Raw genomic sequence first — 19,856 nt, 5'->3', positions numbered from 1 at the left:
ATTTTGACGTGCTTCAAACAAAAAGATTTCATTTTGGTTTGTTGAACTGACCTGAAACACTTTATTTTGAGTCAGCTCAACATTAAACTGCATTTCCACATTGTGGTGTTTTGCTTCATGGGGGTTGTCATTCAGGAGCCTGATGCTCCCTTTCTCCCCTTTGGGCCGGGATCTCTGTCTGGTCAGACTGCATTTTCCATGTAGTCCTGGGACTTCCAAGATGCATCACACAACTTGATCACAGGAAAATCTGCATTGAATTACGGGAGATATAGTCCTTCAGGGACCCAGGCCCATAGGAAAGAATGTGGGCCTGAAATACAACTCCCATAGAAATATGTGCTGATAGGGAAATACAGGTTAATGTTTTGTTGAACTGATTCAAAACAAAACTTGTCAGGTCAGTTCAACAAAATGAAATATTCTATTTCAGGTCAAATTGAAATTGACACTTACCTGGGCGGCGAGCGGGAGCTCCCTGGCTCCCACCAGCATGTCCCTGGAGCTCCTAGGCGGAGGGGCCAGGAGGCTCTGCATACGGCCCATGCCCGCAGGTGCCGCCCTCGCAGCTCCCATTGTCCAGGGACATGTAGGTTGGAGCCAGATAGGGAGCCTGCCAGCCCCACCAGCCCTCCCCCCACCAGCACCAGCGGGGGTCCTAGGACAGCACCCGCAGTGCCCCCGGACCACCCCCAGAGCACCCGCACCGCCCCTGAACTGCCTCCCCCGCCCAAAGCACCCACAGCCCCTTTTAGTTAGGGATATATAGTAAATGTCATGGACAGTTCACCGGCCATGAATTTTTGTTTACTGCCCGTGACCTGTCCAAGATGTTTACTAAAAATACCCATGACTAAAATGTAGCCTTACACATAAGCAGGAGTCCTTGGTGGTAAATGGGACACAATGAAATCAGAAAGCCTTCTCATTTGAAATGTTCACATTTACTTGATGGGCCTTCATGGTATTATTAAAACATTGCAATATACGTCAAAGGCACTTATGTTTTACTGTACCTTTTACAGTGGTGTGGAAATACTGCCTACTAAGAATAGTTATATATCTTCCCATCTGAAATATAACATTCATATTTAATTCGAATCTCCTTTTGTCTTTTGGGCTCAGTTTGTTTTCGATAGTAGTATATCTTTCAGGAGTGATATAAATGGGAAAGGAGTTTCTTGAATGTTTCAAAAATGACTAAAACCAAACTTATAGTTGTAATGCGTCTTTGATAGGGATTTAAAGTTTTTTGACCTATAGTAACAAATAGGCCTGGAAAACCTGATAGTTCAAGTGTTTTGAATGATAGAAATGATGGGCTAAATTTTGTCCTCTGCTTCCTTAGGGGAGAAGGCATAAGAAAGGTCCTTTTCACCTTGTACTAGTAGAAGGGTATAATTCCTCCATAGTCCCCAAGATAATACTAAGAGAGATGGCCTTCTAATGCCCTTGCCTGCTCGCCACATAACCAAATGGGAATGGACTAAGGGTTAGGGCCCTGTTTGGCACCCCGCTGCTTGGCACATATGGGACCTGATCCGAGGCCTTCTGAGGTCAAAGATAGTCTTTCCATTCATTTCAATGGGCTTTTGATTAGGACTATGTTACAGAAAGCAGCAAGAGCTACGCAGTAAATGCTATTAGAGGAACAACAAGGTGAACTCCAATGTGCATCACCTGTCCCAGCCTTGAGGATGTCTGCCCTAGCCAACAGAAATCTTTTTTCAGAGAACACATTAAGGAGAGTCTCTGTTCACCTTGTTACGTTGGTTGGAGCAGGGTTTATCCCTATATAATTATTTATAATCTGCCATCTGTGTCATTTTTTAAAAATACTGGTTTTAATTTCACAATATTATATATTATCAATACAATTCAACTGAGTACAATAAGGTACACAAGCTATAATGATTGTTTATAAGTCAGTATTCTGTAACATTAAATGTAAAATTTATAAGACAAATATGGTTAATAACAGTAAAAAAGTCTCTTTATTGATTGCCAGTAAATAATTCATCTTGAAATATCATTCCTCATTTCTTTTTATTATCCTTTCCCCCCCTCTGGGTACTCAGGAGATAGATTCTATATCTTTTTGAAATGTATAAAGTTGGTTAAAGAGGGAGCTGGAAGAATCAGTGATACATCTGTCTATAGGGAGGAGGGAGAGGCCGTCATGGATCTGTTTTCAGGGAACAGAGATGAATACATTAGGGAAGGGGAGAAATTATGTGTGAAGGCCTACAGAAAAAGGAGCGTCTAACCCACATATTTACAACAACCTCTAGATTACCTTTACTAAAAGACTCTAGGCTACTTTCTACCTCACAACATTTAAGTTTTCAGACCACAAAGTGAAGGGAACTTTATACACCTCTACTCCGATATAACGCTGTCCTCAGGAGCCAAAAATCTTACCGTGTTATAGGTGAAACTGCGTTATATCGAACTGGCTTTGATCCACTGGAGAGCCCACCCTTTCCCCCCCGGAGCCGCTGCTTTACCACGTTATATCTGAATTCGTGTTATATCGGGTCGCATTATATCGGGGTAGAGGTGTATTTCTTGCCACGCACATGATAACAAGTGAGGAAGAATAGCAACCAGAGGTAGAAGAGAAGAAGGAACAAAAAGAAGAGGAAATGTGGATGTAATTTCCCAGCAAAGCCAGGCCCAGAATGTGAATGAGCTGCAACACTGAGCTATCCAAGAAAACAATTGTGAACCTGAACGTGACAGATCAAGTGGCACCCAACCACATGGGTGCCTTTGAAAGGTCTGGTAACGGCAACCACACAGAATACAGAATTGGGAAAGAAGATCAGCCATTCAGATTTGGATTATTTTTGTTGGAGCAGGTGGAATAATTACATGGAACAGTCACCCTACTTCCAGAACCCTCTGGAGCTTATAGTTATAAGCACATCACTGTACTCTTCCAGCTGTATTCATCTCAGAGTGGGGATCCTGTAAATATGTCAGTCATTCTCCCAGTTGATGGGAGATAACCCAGGTGCCAAGTCCACCCACTTCCACTCCTCAATGGAAGTAAATAGAAGGAATGTTGGTAGGGACCATCTTAATACTGATTCCAAATTCCCTTCCCTTTCCAATGAAGAGTAGGAGGAGGTGGATTTGGGGCTAGCTTATTTCCCTCAGCACTGGGAATGGGTACCCATTTTGACAGGCTTCTTGGTAATCAATGAATTAATCACAGAAGTGCTGATGGTGACTGGAGAGAGGGGGACTGTGGCTGCAGAAAATGGAACTGAACAGAGATGTCTATAGCTGGGGACTGAAAGAAGACAGATATCTGGACAGAGGTAAGCAGCTAGGACATAAGGCTAAGACTAGGGGAGAGGGAAGGAGCAGGACTAAGATGGAGGGATAAGTAGATTTTGGAGAGAGGGAACCAGAACACTGGTTAGAAAAGAAAATAATTTATAATGAAGGGGGAAATTAAGGGAGTGAGGAATGAGAGGCAGATTTGGAAGGTTGAAGGAGACAAAAATTATTGTGGGTGAGAAGATAAGAGATTAAGAAGGGAAGACTAAGGGAGTAGACAGATGTTAGGGTCCCACTTCATCAATTTACTTAAGAATGTGTGTAATTGTAAGCATATGTGTAGTCCCATTGATTTCAAAAGGAATATTGTGCTTAAAGTTAAACATATGCTTAAATATCTTACTGAATCAGGACGTCAAAGAACACAAGAAAAGAAAAGAGAGACCAATGAAGGCAAAGGGGATCAAGAGAGGCTAGAGGGAAAGAATTTAAAATGTGGATCAAATTAGCAATTGGCAGTAGTAGGAAATGGGTAAGAGAGACAAATTTTACAAATTCATAATATGTACGTACTTAAAGTTGTTATTAGAGCTAGCTATGATACTCAAGTTTCCCAGACACGAAGAAGAGCTCTGTGTAAGCTTAAAAGGTTGTCTCTCTCACCATCAGAAGTTGGTCCAATAAAAGATATTACCTGATCCACCTTGTCTCTCCAATTCTGAAGAGTCAGGCAGACATTCTTGATGACCTTTTTTTTTAAGATGGGGTAAAGGAAATAAAATTAAATGTGTGGGAGTCAGGGAGCTGGAGCTTTGATTTTTTCTTAGTTTTTAATTGACACTTGAGAATTAAGAATATTCTGTGTAATAACCTCTACAAAGTGTTATAATAATTAGATTAGGAAGAACACACCAGTAGCAAATTTCTCATCTGCAGCAGTCTTTATGAATGTTATGAAAGCAAGCCTGACACATTAGTGCTGACCTTGTCTTTTGTATTTAAGCTACAGTGCTAGAGTAAATTGCTATATGACTAAACCTGTGAGAGGCACTGTTCCCCTATATTTGAACATACGCTACTTCAGTTTTCACAGAGGCTCTTCTGTTCAAGAGCTAGTCCTTTGACAGAAAAATGCAGCCCATCTAGCCCTGCCTTTCTCCACTTTGTAAGTCCTTTTGAGCCTTATGAGCATTAAAGCAGGGCTCATACTGATAACAAAGGTTAAGGCAATCATCTCTTTCCTTTTGCAGATAAGGACTTGAAAACTGCCTTTGCAGTCTCTTTTCAGTGCCACACCGAGCGGAGATTCCTGCAGCCTGCAATTTTTCTTAGTTTCAACTGTATTTATCAAATGGGAACACATGTATATACTAGGTAAGCAAACATTTGCTTTCCTTTGAAGAAGGGTTAGCCTTTCTCTTGTTTTGGTGCTGGCATGCATGGACAAAACTAATCGGGAAATAAAAGGCTTGATGAAAGAGCTCAATCATTCCGGCTGCCATTGAACTATTAAACTAGCATATCCTTAGTCACAGCCTTTTGTGCTTAGTCCTAGTCCCCTGCAGAGGGAAGGATGTAATTGTGGGCATTTTTCTGAAACAACACAAGCGGCACCCTGGTATAGCTACTTGAAATTATGAGGTAGCAACATGGAGAATATTGTGATTGTTACACTGGATTAGGAAGCAACTTGAAATTCACCAGAAATTTAGGAAACCCTTATGTCAGTAACTCTGCCAAGCCAACCTTTGTATGGAAGAGAGAGCTAAAATCTTGAACCACAACTAGCCTGGACGCATTGAGATTGGAACTTTGTGAAACATTCAGATCTGATATATCTTTGCCTTCTAGATGTGATGTGTTTGGCTGCTCAGGAACCTAAACCCAACGTGTCTGAAAAGTCTGTGAATATCATGTTCAGACTTTTGCCCTCTGATCTGTTCACTCACCATTATCCCCCCGAACCAAATCCCCAAGCAAACCAGGAAGGCATGGTTAGCTTCCAGAATTTGGAAACCAAATTACAGGGTTTATTTCTTGAACATCATCATGAAATAAATACTTCCATAGAGCTCCAATTAAAAGAGCATTTCAGAATAAAAAGTATAAGTTTAAGAAGTATACTTCAAACAGATATGAATTTGAAATAACCTTAAATATGATGGGTCATATCCTCAACTGGAGTAAATTGGAATAACTCCATTGAAGTCAATTCAGCTACCCAAATCACAACAGCTGAGAATCTGGCCCAGTAAAGCTTAAGTATTATCCTTTTTTATTTATGTTCTAACAATACGTATCATCCTTTAATACGTGTCTGAAAGCACAGGTGCCAACTTTCTGATTTCTCTGGGGGTTCTCGACCCCAATTCTGCCTCAGGCCCCACCCCCACTCCACTCCTTCCCCCAAAGCCCTGCCTCCACCCAGCTTCTTCCTGCCCCGGCTCCCCACCTACCCCACCTCCTCCCACCCCCTCGTGTGAGTGTGCTCCGCCCTCGCTCCGCCTCTTCCTGCTCCTGCTGAACAGCTGATCAGAAGCAGGCAGGAGGCACTGGGGGAGTGTGAGAGGAGATGTTCGGCAGGGCCTGCCAGTGGTTGCTGAGCACCCACTGTTTTTTTCAATGGGTTCTCCAGCACCCACGGAGTCAGTGCCTATGTCTGAAAGAGCAAGAGAAAGACCTACTTTGTAAACTTTGCAAAGTTAGCAACCTCTTAACCTTCTGGCAAATAAGCAGTGATTTGGAACGGGATGGATGGAGTATTGCCCTAATTTCATCCAAAAGTTAAACATTCATCCTGATCTGTTTATACTATTAGCATTTATCCAGCTTGCCAGTTTTTCTTACATTTTAATTTAATAACCTGAAGTTTCCTCTGGCTACATAGATGTAGAAAGGGAATCAAAGGGCACAGCTACACTGCAATGTAAGCCCAGGGTTAGTGGGACTTGAGTCAGCTGACCCATGTTAGAGAACCCAGGGCTTGAGTGTCTACACTAATTCTTAACCATACATCAACAATTTTCTAACCTGGGCTTGAACCTGGGCACTGGTGTCCACACTGCAGCACAAAGACCTGATTCAAATCAATCATATCCCAGAATCCCTAGTACCTCCTGAAATGTGACTGGTGGACATTTCAGCAGTGTTTTCTGAGCTGCCAAAGGTACTTGACAGACTTTGGAACAGAGGGAGGAGGGCTGGCAGAGAAGGAAGAGTACTCTGGCATGGCAGATTCACATTGGTTGATGCTGCTCCGTACATTGGATATAGCTGCTGAGGCCCCCTGCATAGACCAGCACATCTAGGGCAGGGTCACAGACACAGACTGGTGGGATCACATCGTTATTCAGAACTGGGATGACCAGCAGTGGGTCCAGAACTTTCTGTAGCTCTGTGAGTAGCTTGCCCTAACCTGCCAGCAAATGAGATCACCCTTTCCAATCCAGAAGTGGGTTGCTACAGCCATCTGGCAGGTGGATATCCCAGACTGCTACAAGTCTGTTGGCAATCCCTTTGGCATTGGAAAGTCGACTGAGGGTAAGGTGGTGCCAGAGGTTTTTCAGGTAATTGGGTGTGTGGTTTACCCCAAGGTTGTGGGCATTAAAGACATTCCTGAGATAATTGCTGGTTTTGATGGAATGGGGTTTCATTGATGGGACTCACATGCATTTAGTTTGCCCTGCTCAAGGAGTACATCAATATATAAACCACAAATGGACCTACTCCATTGCTATGCAGGCCCTTGTGGACCACAGAGGCTGATTTATGAATGTCAATGTGAGCTGCAGTGGAAAAGGTCATGATGCCAGAGTTTTTCACCAATTGGGAGTCTACATTCATGGTCAGGTTGGGACACTATTCCCACCAAATGACATTGTCATAAATGGAGATACTGTCCTCAGTGCTATTCTGGGGGACCCCTTTTGCCTTGGCTTATGAAACTGTATCCTGATTTCAGAGGCCCTGGCAAAACAAGTTTTAATTACTCTCTCAGCAGGTATAGAATGGTTGTTGAATGTGCTTTTGTGTGATTGAAATCCTGTTGCAGATTTCTACAGACCCATTTGGATGCCAGTGTCATCAATGCTGTCCACATTATTGTGGCTTGCTGTGCTCTTTATAATGTGAAACTGGAGGTGAGCCACTTCCTCCTGAATGGACCTATGACAGCAAAGGGCTGCTGAATCAGTATACTCAAATGCACCTACCACAGCAGGAGCTGGATGTACCTGGGCAACAGAAGTCATGGATGCTCTGTGTTCCAACCTTATGGACTTGCATGGCTCAGTGAAAGAGGCAGAATAGTACCTGTAAGTACTACAATGCTTGGGGGAGGGGTCAGTGCTGGGAGAGGCAGGGGCTTGATTGCCGTGCAAGATACTTATAAATGACATGATGAATGATGAACTCGGGGAGAGGGGGGGATGAATCACACTGTGGATTCATATTAGGAAGATTCTGAAGTGTGAATCGCTATGCCTAACTTTGTAGAGGAATAGTGTTTGCTTAGTAATAAATTATTGCTCCTGATCATGTTTTTAGCTTTACTATCTCAAATCATGATTGTATGATGGGCTGCAATGATAGCAATAAACGTTCTTGATCACATAAAGGCTTTATTTGTAAATATGTGTTTTAACAGTACTACAGTCACCCATAGCTAGGCAGGCCAGCTGCCATTACAGCATTCAGTAACAAGTAAGAGAAGAACATTTCCAAAACAAAACAAATAACATACAGGAAACAGTGCAACTCCCACACAAACCCCCTACTACTGGCCCCACGTCCTCCTTTCCCTATTTTCCATACACTCGGTGTGGAAGAGGGGGTGGAGGTATCCACAGGAGAGGAGTTCAGAAAGGAAGGCTACATGGGGTTTAATTGCCCTGCCCACCCACTCATTTAATAATAACTGCATGAGCCACCCTGACATGGAGTTGTCCCAATTATTTCTGGACTGAGGGTACATTGCTGGAGGGGGGCGGGGGTGGGAGGGGGAAGAGATCAGGCCATGGTGTAGAAGAAGTAACAGGAGCTGATACCTTCCAGCCATGATGGAGATGAATTGCTCAAACATTTCTCTCTGTTGAGCTCAGTCCTCCTCCCTTAGTCACCATTCCTGTTCTAGGAACTGCGTTGCAAGTGCCTTCTCCCTCGCTGAAATCCTGTTCACCAGCTGCACAGTGAGACTCAGCCTTTCCTCCTGCCTCTTGGCATGCTCCTTCTCCTTCTTCTTAAGTCCCTCTGCTCTGGTACTGGACCTGCTTGTTGGCCCTCTCAAGAATTTTGACCATAACTTCATCATGGAACCTCTTCCGCTTGGAACATTCCGGGAAGGTACATTGGGCCAGGGGTCAAGTTGTGGATGTACAGCAGTCGGTAGAGGTTGAGGGTCCTGAAATAGGACACGAAATGGATTATTGTCTAAAATAACTTAGTGGAAGAGCATAGAATTAATTCTTGTGGAATTTCAAGGACATAAAATATTATATTTCAAAACTAAAGCACAATTTATTGTGAAAGGATGCATCAGTCTATAGGGTCTTTCTGGACACAGCCTGAAGTTATAGAACTATAGCAACGATGGTAAACTTAAAATTACAAGTTGTTTCTGTTTTATAAAAGGTGCATAACTACTTGGGTTGGTTGTGGGCAGGGGAGGGCAAGTGGCCTTGCTATAAAAGGCTTTTCCTATCATTTCAGGCCTTTCACATTTTGGAGGCCATAACTGTTCTTTTGGTACCCTACTGACAAAGAGAGATGTTATTCCAAGCTGCTGGTGGGAAACATGCAGTGTATGCAGCTGAAGTATTTAAATATATAGTGACTGAACAGCACATCTACCAGGGGAGTGGACTTGTCAGCTACCAAGCTGGCCCTGGAAAATATATCTTTCCCTGGAACGTGACTACCTATCCAGAGTTCCTATTTCAGGAAAAGTTTGCAGCTATCAGCAACCCAGACAGAGTCAGAATGCATGGGGGAATCAACAGGATACTGTGTTAGCTTACACCTGACTCTGTTATGGCTGCACACAAGCACACCAAACTCCACTCCTGCCCATGGCACATTTCTGGACAAAAGTTGACATCCCAGTCAGACTTGGGAGAAATTATTTTGTCACTCGTGGACTGCATGGACTACATCTAATTGAAATTTCACTCTTCCCATTTGGCTCTGCAGACCATTGAGTGATTACAGAGTGGCAAACTTAAAGCCATTATTATTTTAAGGAAAACAGGAATGACCCTAGCAAAAATCAATGCCTTTCCAGTAATAATATTCTTTAAAGCTGTTCTTTGTTGTTTGCATTTCCTGCTCGCCACTTTGAACTCCTCATGGTGGAAGAACGGGGTGATGCCAAGACACTGGGATATGAACCACCAGTAGCAGATACATGCTGGTTGACGGGGCGTCTCATAAAATTTGCAATGGTTCATAGAGCGGAAATCCCTCCCGTTACTGTAGTAATGAAATTTAATTGGTGTCACAAACTTACCAAGCTTGGGGCAGCTTTTATCTTCCCCAGGTTTGCTGCAGGCTTTGCCCTGGGGTGTTCTGGAGGGAGGGGGACAATCAAATAGCTTCTCCAAGTATGGACCTAAATTTGCTGCTGATCCTGTTCCACATCATACTCTGGGACCGGCTGCAACAACAGAGTCACTTCATGGTCTTCACTTGGAGCCTGCAGCTGGCCTGCGTCAGTCTCCATGCTAGATTCAGGGGGCAGCAGGGCACCATCCTAGATGACTAGTTCATCATGCATCATGGTTGGCTTGAAGCTGGGTGGTGCCCAATACCCAGTCAAAATCCTCATAAAATGGACAAAAGGTCAGCAAGTTGCCAGAGGTGCAGTTCTGGTCCCTGGTCTTCTGGTACTTGCTCTCCAGTCTCTTAATTTGCTCCTTGCACTGCTCACCAGTTTGGAAAATTTGCAAAGTTGCCAGTTTTTTAGCTATCTGCTAATATGTGTGGCCATGCCTGGTATTTTGCTGATGTGCACTTTTTTCTGGCCTCACACTGGAAATTCACCAAAATGTTGCTCTGCTCCTGTGACCGTGAGGCAGCATGCTTTGCAAAAGCTTGTTCTGATCAGTCTCCATTGCAAACACAGAAGGCTCTTTGATGGTGTATTTGTAGCTTAGTGATCAGAAGACAATGGAAAGGTTAACACTGATGCACTGAGCTGCTGCTGTATGCCAAGGGGGTTAACTTCCATTTTCAATTGAATTTATTGGAGATTGTTGGGATAGAGAGGACAAGGGAAGTTGGCCCATGGGATTGTGGGATACTTTTGGTGGATTCCCAGGACACGAGTCAAGTGCTGCTGCATCTACACTGCAATGTAATAGGGCTCAAACCCTGGATCACAACTTGACCCAGGCTTGGACTCTCCATACCCACAGGCTCTTAGGACCCTAGGTCCAAGCCCAAGTCTGAGAGATTTCTACATAGATGGAAGGAGGTTGTGGACTCAGGCTTGAGTCTGAGCCTGGGCTTACACTGGAGTGTACCCAAAAGGGCCCTTACAATCAATCTTCTTTAGCAATGATTGGCTTTAACTATTGTTATTTTCCACTAAATGGCTACAAAAGGTTTTCTTTGTTCTAAAACCATTTTTTAATATACAGGTTTCTAATTGAATTGGGGCAGCCTAGTAAACTACATTAGTTTAATAACTAAAACAAAACAACAGGATGGGATTGTGGTTTGGTATATATAAATTCAGCTACCCTGACCCTACATAAGACTACCATGTAACTACTGCTAGATTAAATACACTGTATCTGGTGTGTGTGTTGACAGGTTTCAGAGTGGTAGCCGTGTTAGTCTGTATTCGATGAAGTGGGTTCTAGCCCTCGAAAGCTTATGCCCAAATAAATTTGTTAGCCTCTAAGGTGTCACAAGGACTCTTTGTTGTTTTTGATGTGTGTGTGTGTGTGTGTGTGTGTGTGTTTGGGCTTGAGAATGGAAAGCCCATACCATTTCCCCCTTGTTATTTGGAGATTGGGCCATTGTAATTGCCACTAAGTACCAATTCTTGAGGTCCTTATTCAGTTTCAATTCACTTTTTCTTACATAGTCAAACTCCCACAGAAGTCAATTAGATCCATCTAGCTATATCACTTAGATACATTGTGAGAAATGTTGTGCCCTGTGCAACACAGCTAGGAACTTAACCGTCACTGTAGACACAGATAGGCCAATGGAAGAATTATTTTGTCAACTTAACGACCACTTCTCAGAGAGGTGGGTTAATTATATTGACAGAAAAAACCCTTTCGTGGATGTAGGAAGCGTCCACACTGTGTTGTTACAACAGCACAGGTGCAGCCTTGTAACTGCTGTTTTGTACATATACCCTTAGTAAGCATTAAGTAAATATAGAGTAAGGGCCTCACAATTTTGCCCTAAATGACAACACAATCTTAATTCCTTTAATTTCTTTAGTTGCAGATGAAAATTCCTTTGCGTATGCAAAGGTACAGTGCCAATGGATAGAAATAAAACCTTGATAACAACACTTTAAACACATTTTTATTCACAGAAATATAATGCAGTAATTATGAAAAAGTAACTGCAATAATATATATTGAATATTTCATAATGTTATGATGTGAAATTATTTTTTAAAAAAGATTTAATTTTAGAGTTTTCTTTCTGTTTTTTATTCTCTCTCCCTGTCTTTGTGTAGGTATATCCATCATGGGGTGTGGGGTCATGTGTGGTCAGAAAGAAGGGAAAAGCCTGGCAGGCGCAAGCACATGGCAGCCCCCCACCCCACCCGTGGGAGGCGATTCCGAGTCGACTCCGAGCAGGGGCTTATCCTTGCTGGACCTCCTGAGCAGCAGCCTGGGGGGACTTGGGAGAGTGTCCTACTGGGGGGTCTGGGGAGGGCACCCCTCCTCTCCCCTCCTCTTCCTCTCACCCCCCTTCCTCCCCTTCCTCCCCTGGAGCTCGCTGCTGCTGGCAGGGAGAGGGCTGGGTGGAGTCCTCCTCTCTGGCCCCCCCCCCAGCCGCAGGGCAGCGTGCCTGCTGCACCCCAAACTCCTCATTGACAGCCCAACTCCATGACCCACAACCTCTCCCGTACCCCAACCCTCTGTCCCAGTCCAGAGCCTGCACCCAGCACCCAAACTCCGTCCCAGAGACCACACCCCTCCCACACCCAAAATTCCTCTCAGAGCCTGCACCCCAAACCCACTCCGACACCCAAACTCTCTCCCAGAGCCTTAGGCATGTGTGTGTGACTCGGGGGGGGGGGCAGAACTTGGACCCGTTCTGGGCACCACCAAAAATTATACAAACCTGCCACCCCTGCTCAGATCCGCTTGATGCTTTAGGCAGGGGAAGCTTGAGTCGAAAGACTGAGATCTCCAGTCCCACCTGGATCATGCTGGATATGAACATTGGACTGTAACCTATGGACTAATTCTGAAAGAACTCTTTGCAACTACTAAGCTCAGCATCTCTACTATGAATCTGATCTCAGAACTGTACTCATGTACAGCAGAGGGGTGGGGCAGCTGCCAGAGGAGCAAGCAGGATAGAGAAGGGACTTTTGAACCAACAGGCTGAAAAGCCTACAGAAACCAGAGGAGGTTGGAAGGAGTTCTGGGCATGGCCAGAGTCAGTGGGTCCTGATTCTGCCTGTCTAGATTATGGGCCCTGAGCTGAAACCCAGTGGAGTGGGAGAGCTTGGTTTCCCCTAACTATTCTCTGAGAGTCTTAAGAACAGAAGGGGGTTTTGAGACCCCCTGGGGACCAGGAACTTACTGGCAGCTCCACTAGACCAAGCAAATGTATGTACAGTGATCCACCTGGTCACAGGGTATACTGTTGCACCAACACACCAGCCCACACATCCACATTTTAAAAAGTATGTTGAAAAATTGGGGAGGATGCAGTAAAGAACCACAAAGATGAGTCAAGGGCTGGAGAAAATTCCTTACAGGGATAGATTTATAGAGTTCAGTCTGTTTAGCTTATAAAAAAGATTAATAGGTGACTTGATTATAAGTACCTTAATGGCGAGAAAATACTGGGTACCAAAGGTCTCTTTAATTTAGCAGAGAACAATATAACAAGAAGTTATTGCTGGAAGTCAAAGCCAGACAAATTCAAATTAGTAGTAAGGCACACATATTAAACAGTGAGGGCAATTAACAATTCCACCAAGGGAAGTGGTGGATTCTCCATCTCTTAACGGAGTCTTTGGTGAAAACTGGATAAGTTTCTGAAAGATATGCTTTAGTCACACACAAGTTTTTGGCTCAATGCACAGGTAACTGAGTGAAATTTTTTGGCTTCTGATATAAAGGAGGTCAAATTAGTTGATTTAATGGTCCCTTCTTGCCTTAAAATCTACATATATATGAAGCCATGCAAGTCTTTATAGTGAACAATACTGATGTCTGGATCAAAGCCAGCCAATCACACTTCATACAGAAAAGCACATCCCAACTGGCTGCCCTGGAATTCAGGGATAAAATTAATCACTTCTGAGATATGATATTAATCAGTTTTTAGGAGCTAAGCAATAGCTTTTTTTTCAGAACTGTAAATTTTCCTCATCTCACACGCTATTTTAAAAGGAAAAAAAAAAAAAGCATACATCATCTATAATGGAAAGATTTCCAGTTACATTGAAGCCATTCATGGTATATGTAGCGAACATATAGTGAAACAAGTATGGGAGTTTATTTATTAGATAACTTCTTGTCTTAAGAGACTGTCCCAAAGTATCCCCAAATATACTGTGTACAGTTCTGCTCCACCTTCTCTAGGACACTCCTCCATTAAAGAACTGAGTTTTATTGATCTCCTGAGCAATCACTTTACTGGATTGACTTAACGTTTTTGTGAGCATCAAAATTTATTGCCCCTCAAGATCATTATCTCTCGCCATGGGTCAATAAATCTTGATATTCAGCTCAATGAAAGGCACTATTTTCTTATGATAGTAACAGGGAGATGGGCTAGCAGAGGAGAAAGGCCAGAAAACGAGAGTAACTTTTTTTTTGTAAAACAGAAATTGTAAATTCAGATTCAGAAAGGTACTTAAGCTCATGCTTAACTTTTATCATGGGATCACTCCCAGTAACTTAAATGGGAATACTCCCATGACTAAAGTTAGGCATATGCTTAAGTACCTTGCTCAATTGGTTCCTAAGATATTAACCAAACCAAGCTATAGCTTATATGTGTAAGCAGTATGTTTAACTTGCATTCGAGAGTCCAGCAAATTTTAAAAGTTTCTTTATACCCACAAACAAAGTAAAATCTGTAAACTGTTCAATAATAGTACTACTTGCAAATAGATGGATCTCTATAGTTTAAAAAAATATGTATTTGTGTTATAGTAGTATCTAGAGGCCCCAACCAAGATTATGTGCCCATTGTACTAGGTATTTGTAAATCGGAGGCTTGCCCCTTTAAGGGCTAGAGGACTGGGTTCAGCCAACCCTACTGACTGCAGAAGCACATCTGAGCAGGGATCATCTGATTCCCTATCAAGAGTAGAATAAAGTGGAAGTGAGTGGGGGGAGGGGAGGGCTGAGAGAGTTGGAGGAACTGTAGAGAAATAAAGGACCTACCCAGGACAGGAGGCTAGCAATAGCCCCGGAGGAAATATACGCAGGTCAGATACTAACAACAGCAGAATAGGAGTACTTGTGGCACCTTAGAGACTAACAAATTTATTAGAGCATAAGCTTTCGTGGACTAGAGCCCACTTCTTCGGATGCATACAGAATGGAATAAATATTGAGGAGATATATATACACTCATACAGAGAGCATAAACAGGTGGGAGTTGTCTTACCAACTCTGAGAGGCCAATTAAGTAAGAGAAAAAAAACCTTTGAAGTGATAATCAAGATAGCCCAGTACGTGTGTATATATATCTCCTCAATATTTATTCCACTCTGTATGCATCCGAAGAAGTGGGCTCTAGTCCACGAAAGCTTATGCTCTAATAAATTTGTTAGTCTCTAAGGTGCCACAAGTACTCCTGTTCTTTTTGCGGATACAGACTAACACGGCTGCTACTCTGAAACAGCAGAATAATTATCTAATGTTCTTATTTGCATTTTGTTGGTTTTTGGAGAATAAATAAAAGCCCTGCAAGACTGATCTGTGTGGAGCTTAGTTGGGGAGTCCTGAAGAGGGGGGAGATTGATGGCAGGCATCCTGCAGAGTGACCCCAGACCATGATGGGGTGCCCTGGAGGAGGCCACCCTATGACATCAGTGTGAAATATATACACTAAGACACAGTCATTAATCAAGATCAGAGAGAACTATGAGAAACTTCAGAAGCCGATGCAAACTAGGTAAATGGAAACTTGATGGCAAATGAATCCAATGTTGATAAATACAAAGCAATGCGTATGGAAGCAACAAAATTAAACTTTGTACCCAAATCCATGACTCCTACTTTAAATGGCATTCCGCAGTCCCTGACAGTGAGTACATGTCTGCAATATTGTGGGCAGTACTGGTCATCCAATCTCAAAAAAGATGTTGAAGATCTAGCAGGGATTCCAGTCCAATTCTGCAGAATTAAGAGATTTGTATAAACTATCTAACTATTGTGGGGCTTTCTGTGCCATAGTATATAAGCTTTCAGGATCAGGGTCATTATATGCAATTCTATTTTCCTATTTACTAGGCATTTTGAAAGACGTTCTCACTTGTCCAAGGATTTTAAAGTTGTTTGCATTGTAGTTGTAGCCGCATTGTAGCCATATTGTCTCTCTTAAGCCCTTTAAAGACATTTGCAGTATTAGACATCTAGTGAAGTATCTGGTGGAATCCCTTGTCCTCTTCTTGTAAGTATCCATGTTAGGAAAAGAAAACAGAAAATTTAGTTTATGCATAATTATTCTAATCATGTTGCTGTGGACGTTATAATTAATTCAGTGCACCAGAAGCTTGTCTCATTATCTGTAATTCAGTAACACATGTACTGCTAGTTTGATGTATTAAAAAATTCTAAACAAAATTATAGTAGATTGAGTTTATAAATTAAATACTAGATTTTTGTAATTATTGATGGCTTCACTATATTGTGGTTCCTACAAACATTTTCTACAGTTCCAGTCTATATGGGTGTGATATTTTGGGGTTCGTCTAGGCCAGTAAGGGGTTCAGTCAACATCTGCCTTGTAACACTGTGACTGTGCAGCTTTGGTTCAGACCACTGACCCCAACAGCCTGCCAGCAGCCAACAGGCCTCATCCTGGCTTGCCCCAGCTTGGAGATTCCTGGAAGTCTGACCCTTCCAGCTCCGAATTCCTTCCAAAATCATCCTCCTGCAGGGACCAGTCCCTCTCACTGTACCCTCACAGAAAAAAAATATTTGTTTCACTGCCTCTACCGAGACAGTATAACATTCCAACCGGTTAGCTTTCTAGAAGCACACACTGTACTGAACTTACACAGCACGGGTGATTTATAATGAAAACAAAACAAGTTAATTAACAAAAGAACATGGATTAAGTGATACCACATAAAAAGAATAGAGGTAGAGATGGCAAATAAAAGCGAAAACACACTTCTAAAAGTCTAAAACTTAATCTAACAAGATCCAGTCTTTGTTCAAGATAGTTTCTCTAACCTACAGTTTCCTTTCCTGCTTTTTACTGGCCGGCTTGGCCAGGACCCATCACAGAGTTCAAATTGCTTGGTTTCTTTGTCTCCTAAGGTGAAGGATAACTCCCCTTCTCTTTATAGTTCAAGTGAACCTTGAAATGTCTTCTTCTGAAGTGTACCCCCAGATAAAGTTCATTCATTCATGCTAAGTAAAGGAGCCATGAGGTCTGGAAGAAAGGCTCCATGCTGTTTCCTCCCCCACTGGTAATTGATACTATGCAAATTATTTCTTTCTGCTCCAACCTCAGATGCAAATGAATAGCCCATTGAATTTGGGCCACACCTGCTTTGAGGTGTTGGGTTTTTTTCTTTATCTGGAGAACACCTGATTATCAACTCCCTAAATAGCTTTAGTCCCACTGGAGTCAATAAGATGCTGCATGTGCTTCAAGTTAAGCATGAGCTTATGTCCTTTGCTGGATTGGGGCCCCAGAGAGGCAAAATCATTGACAATAATTATGTGACCCCAGGGTGAGCTTTCTTGAAATAATATTGTTAGCTATCTCAGAGCCCAACTTTCAACAGAACAGAGACCCTCAAAAGTGTGGACCATAGTGTGGACCGCACATTGATTGGAAGACTATATCATTGACCATTTCATTCACCATGGTCACAGAGGTTATCGCCCTTCCTATTCACAACTACATAACAACCCTATGACAAATACAGAAATTTCTTACATGGACAAGCGATATTGGGCAAGTATATAATGTGTTATTTATGACTTTAATGTGATAGAGGATCTGGAAACAAGGAGGGTTGTATTGTCTTACATATGATGTGAGGAAAACACTTCTGTTGCAATAAGTGATGACCCAAAAACTGACTGAATGCAAATTAAGCACCCTATAGAATCTCTGTGTGCATGTTCACAGACAAAGTCTGGGGCCCTTTAAGTGATGTGTATTTTGTATGATTCATACAACATTCATTGTTATTCAATATTATTTCAGAGTATTAATATTATTATATTTGTCTAATGTTTTGCAAGTGCTATTTAGTGTTAAAGAGAGAAATAATGTGAGTTACTTATTATCTAGTTTTGTTTTGTCTGGTTCTGCTTGGTTAGTTGGCCTTGTCTTGTTCCATCTTCCCTCTGTCTCTACCAGTTGAAGACAAGCATATATTATTCCTTAGTAGATTCAGAGTACCCGTATGTATAATTATAGGGATAATATAAGCAGTTAAAGCCTATCATATTTTAATATTTAATTTAAGATTCCTCTTTCTAATCACTAGAGAGAAAGAATTAGTATGTGATAAAGAACAATTTTCCACAGTAACTATTATTTATTCAGGTTTATGCATAATTTTAATAACTTTAGCCCTTGAAATTTGTATTACATAGTTTTTGTGAACATTTACATTCAAAAACTAAAGAAAGAAAATCTGTAAACTTTGGAAAGATAAAAGTGTCTTTCCTGCTGTGACCGGCATCTGAATTTTTGGAAATGGTATCACTTAACAATCGTCAGTGCGTGGAATAAAGTGTCTCCTTACAAAACATCCATTTCTGGGACCAATCCTACACCCGTTAAAGTAAATAGGAGTTTGGCTATTTGTGCCAATAGGATCAGAATCAGGCACTATATTAACAGCTCATGGTTATGGCCTCTATCACTGCCTGTATAATCAAAGTTCCAGTTCAGCTCTAAATATTATGCTGTTCACAAATGAAAATATTTCAGCATCTTAAAGTTCATTTTTTGATTTGTGGGCACAAAGAATAAGCCCTAGTTACTGGTTGCCTATCATTTTGTTTTCTCTTGCAGCCTCCTTATCTGAAAAGAGAAATATAGAAATCAGTATAGCCATGGGTGAACAACAGTGGCATTTGAGCCACAACAGAAAAGTGTCTGACAATGTTGCATACGCAAGCCAGATTTTATCATATATTCAGGGCAAACATCCTCCCTATCTATCATTTCATTCATTTCTAAAGGTCTAGGCTCCCCTCAGTGTATCTTACTGCATTCAATTATACAAGATTGCTAAGTGGTGAATACCTTCTTTGTATTTACTTTAAACTATGTAATGAAATGAATGGGATTTACCTATTCCCAGAACAATGAAACACAAAGCTATTGCAGCAAATACCTACAAAGAGGCTCTCTTTGTGTGTTTTTTAAAAAAAAGCACCAATGTGGAGAATCTTTATTATTCAGAACAAAATGTTTATGGATTGCATGTGGGAAAAGCTCAAGAGAGCTGGCTAAGAGAGAAGAAATCTCTATAATTATTGCCTCACAAAGTTCATTCCCACTCAATTACGGGAATGGAGTTTGCCTTCCCAACAGAAGGAGCCAGTGGGGAGGGTAAACATCAAAGATCCAAGGGCATCTATAGAAAGGCAACTGTGCACATGTGCTACACCTCTCTGCCCTCAGTCTACTCTTCAGCCAGAGCAGTGGCTTGGCAGAAAAGGTGATAGAGCCTCAAAGTAAGCTTCAGAGTAGGTGGACAATGTGTGTCTTCCTGCCCTGGCCCCACCCATAACAGGGCTACTGACTCCTTGCCCCAGCTTGTCCAGTCCTTCCTTACTCTCCTGTGCTGAGCCAGGCTTTTTGTGGGATCCTAGGAAGTAAGGAATGTGACTATTCCCCCTGCCACATTTCTGCACAGGGGGATCCTCTATGTAAGTGGAAATTGGTAGCATGCTTTGACCCAAGGCCAGGACAGAAACCATAAAACAGTTTGGTTTGTGAACAAGCCCTCGAAGGGGCAGGGAGGGGAATTGTAGTGTATATACTGCTTAAAATTGTGAGTCAGTCTCCATTATGATCTGGCCTTCGGACCATTCAGGTGGCATAAAGGAGATTCTTTCTGCAAATGGCCAGCAACCAATTCTCCTACCATAGAAACCCTTCTTGTTACCCTTCACATCCCTTGCTAGCTGAAACTCCAGTTGTGT

This window comes from Malaclemys terrapin, chromosome 1, assembly GCF_027887155.1.
Source record: "Malaclemys terrapin pileata isolate rMalTer1 chromosome 1, rMalTer1.hap1, whole genome shotgun sequence".
Taxonomy (NCBI): Eukaryota; Metazoa; Chordata; order Testudines; family Emydidae; genus Malaclemys; species Malaclemys terrapin.
The sequence above is the reverse complement of the archived record's forward strand: the minus strand, read 5'-3'. Positions refer to the sequence as shown.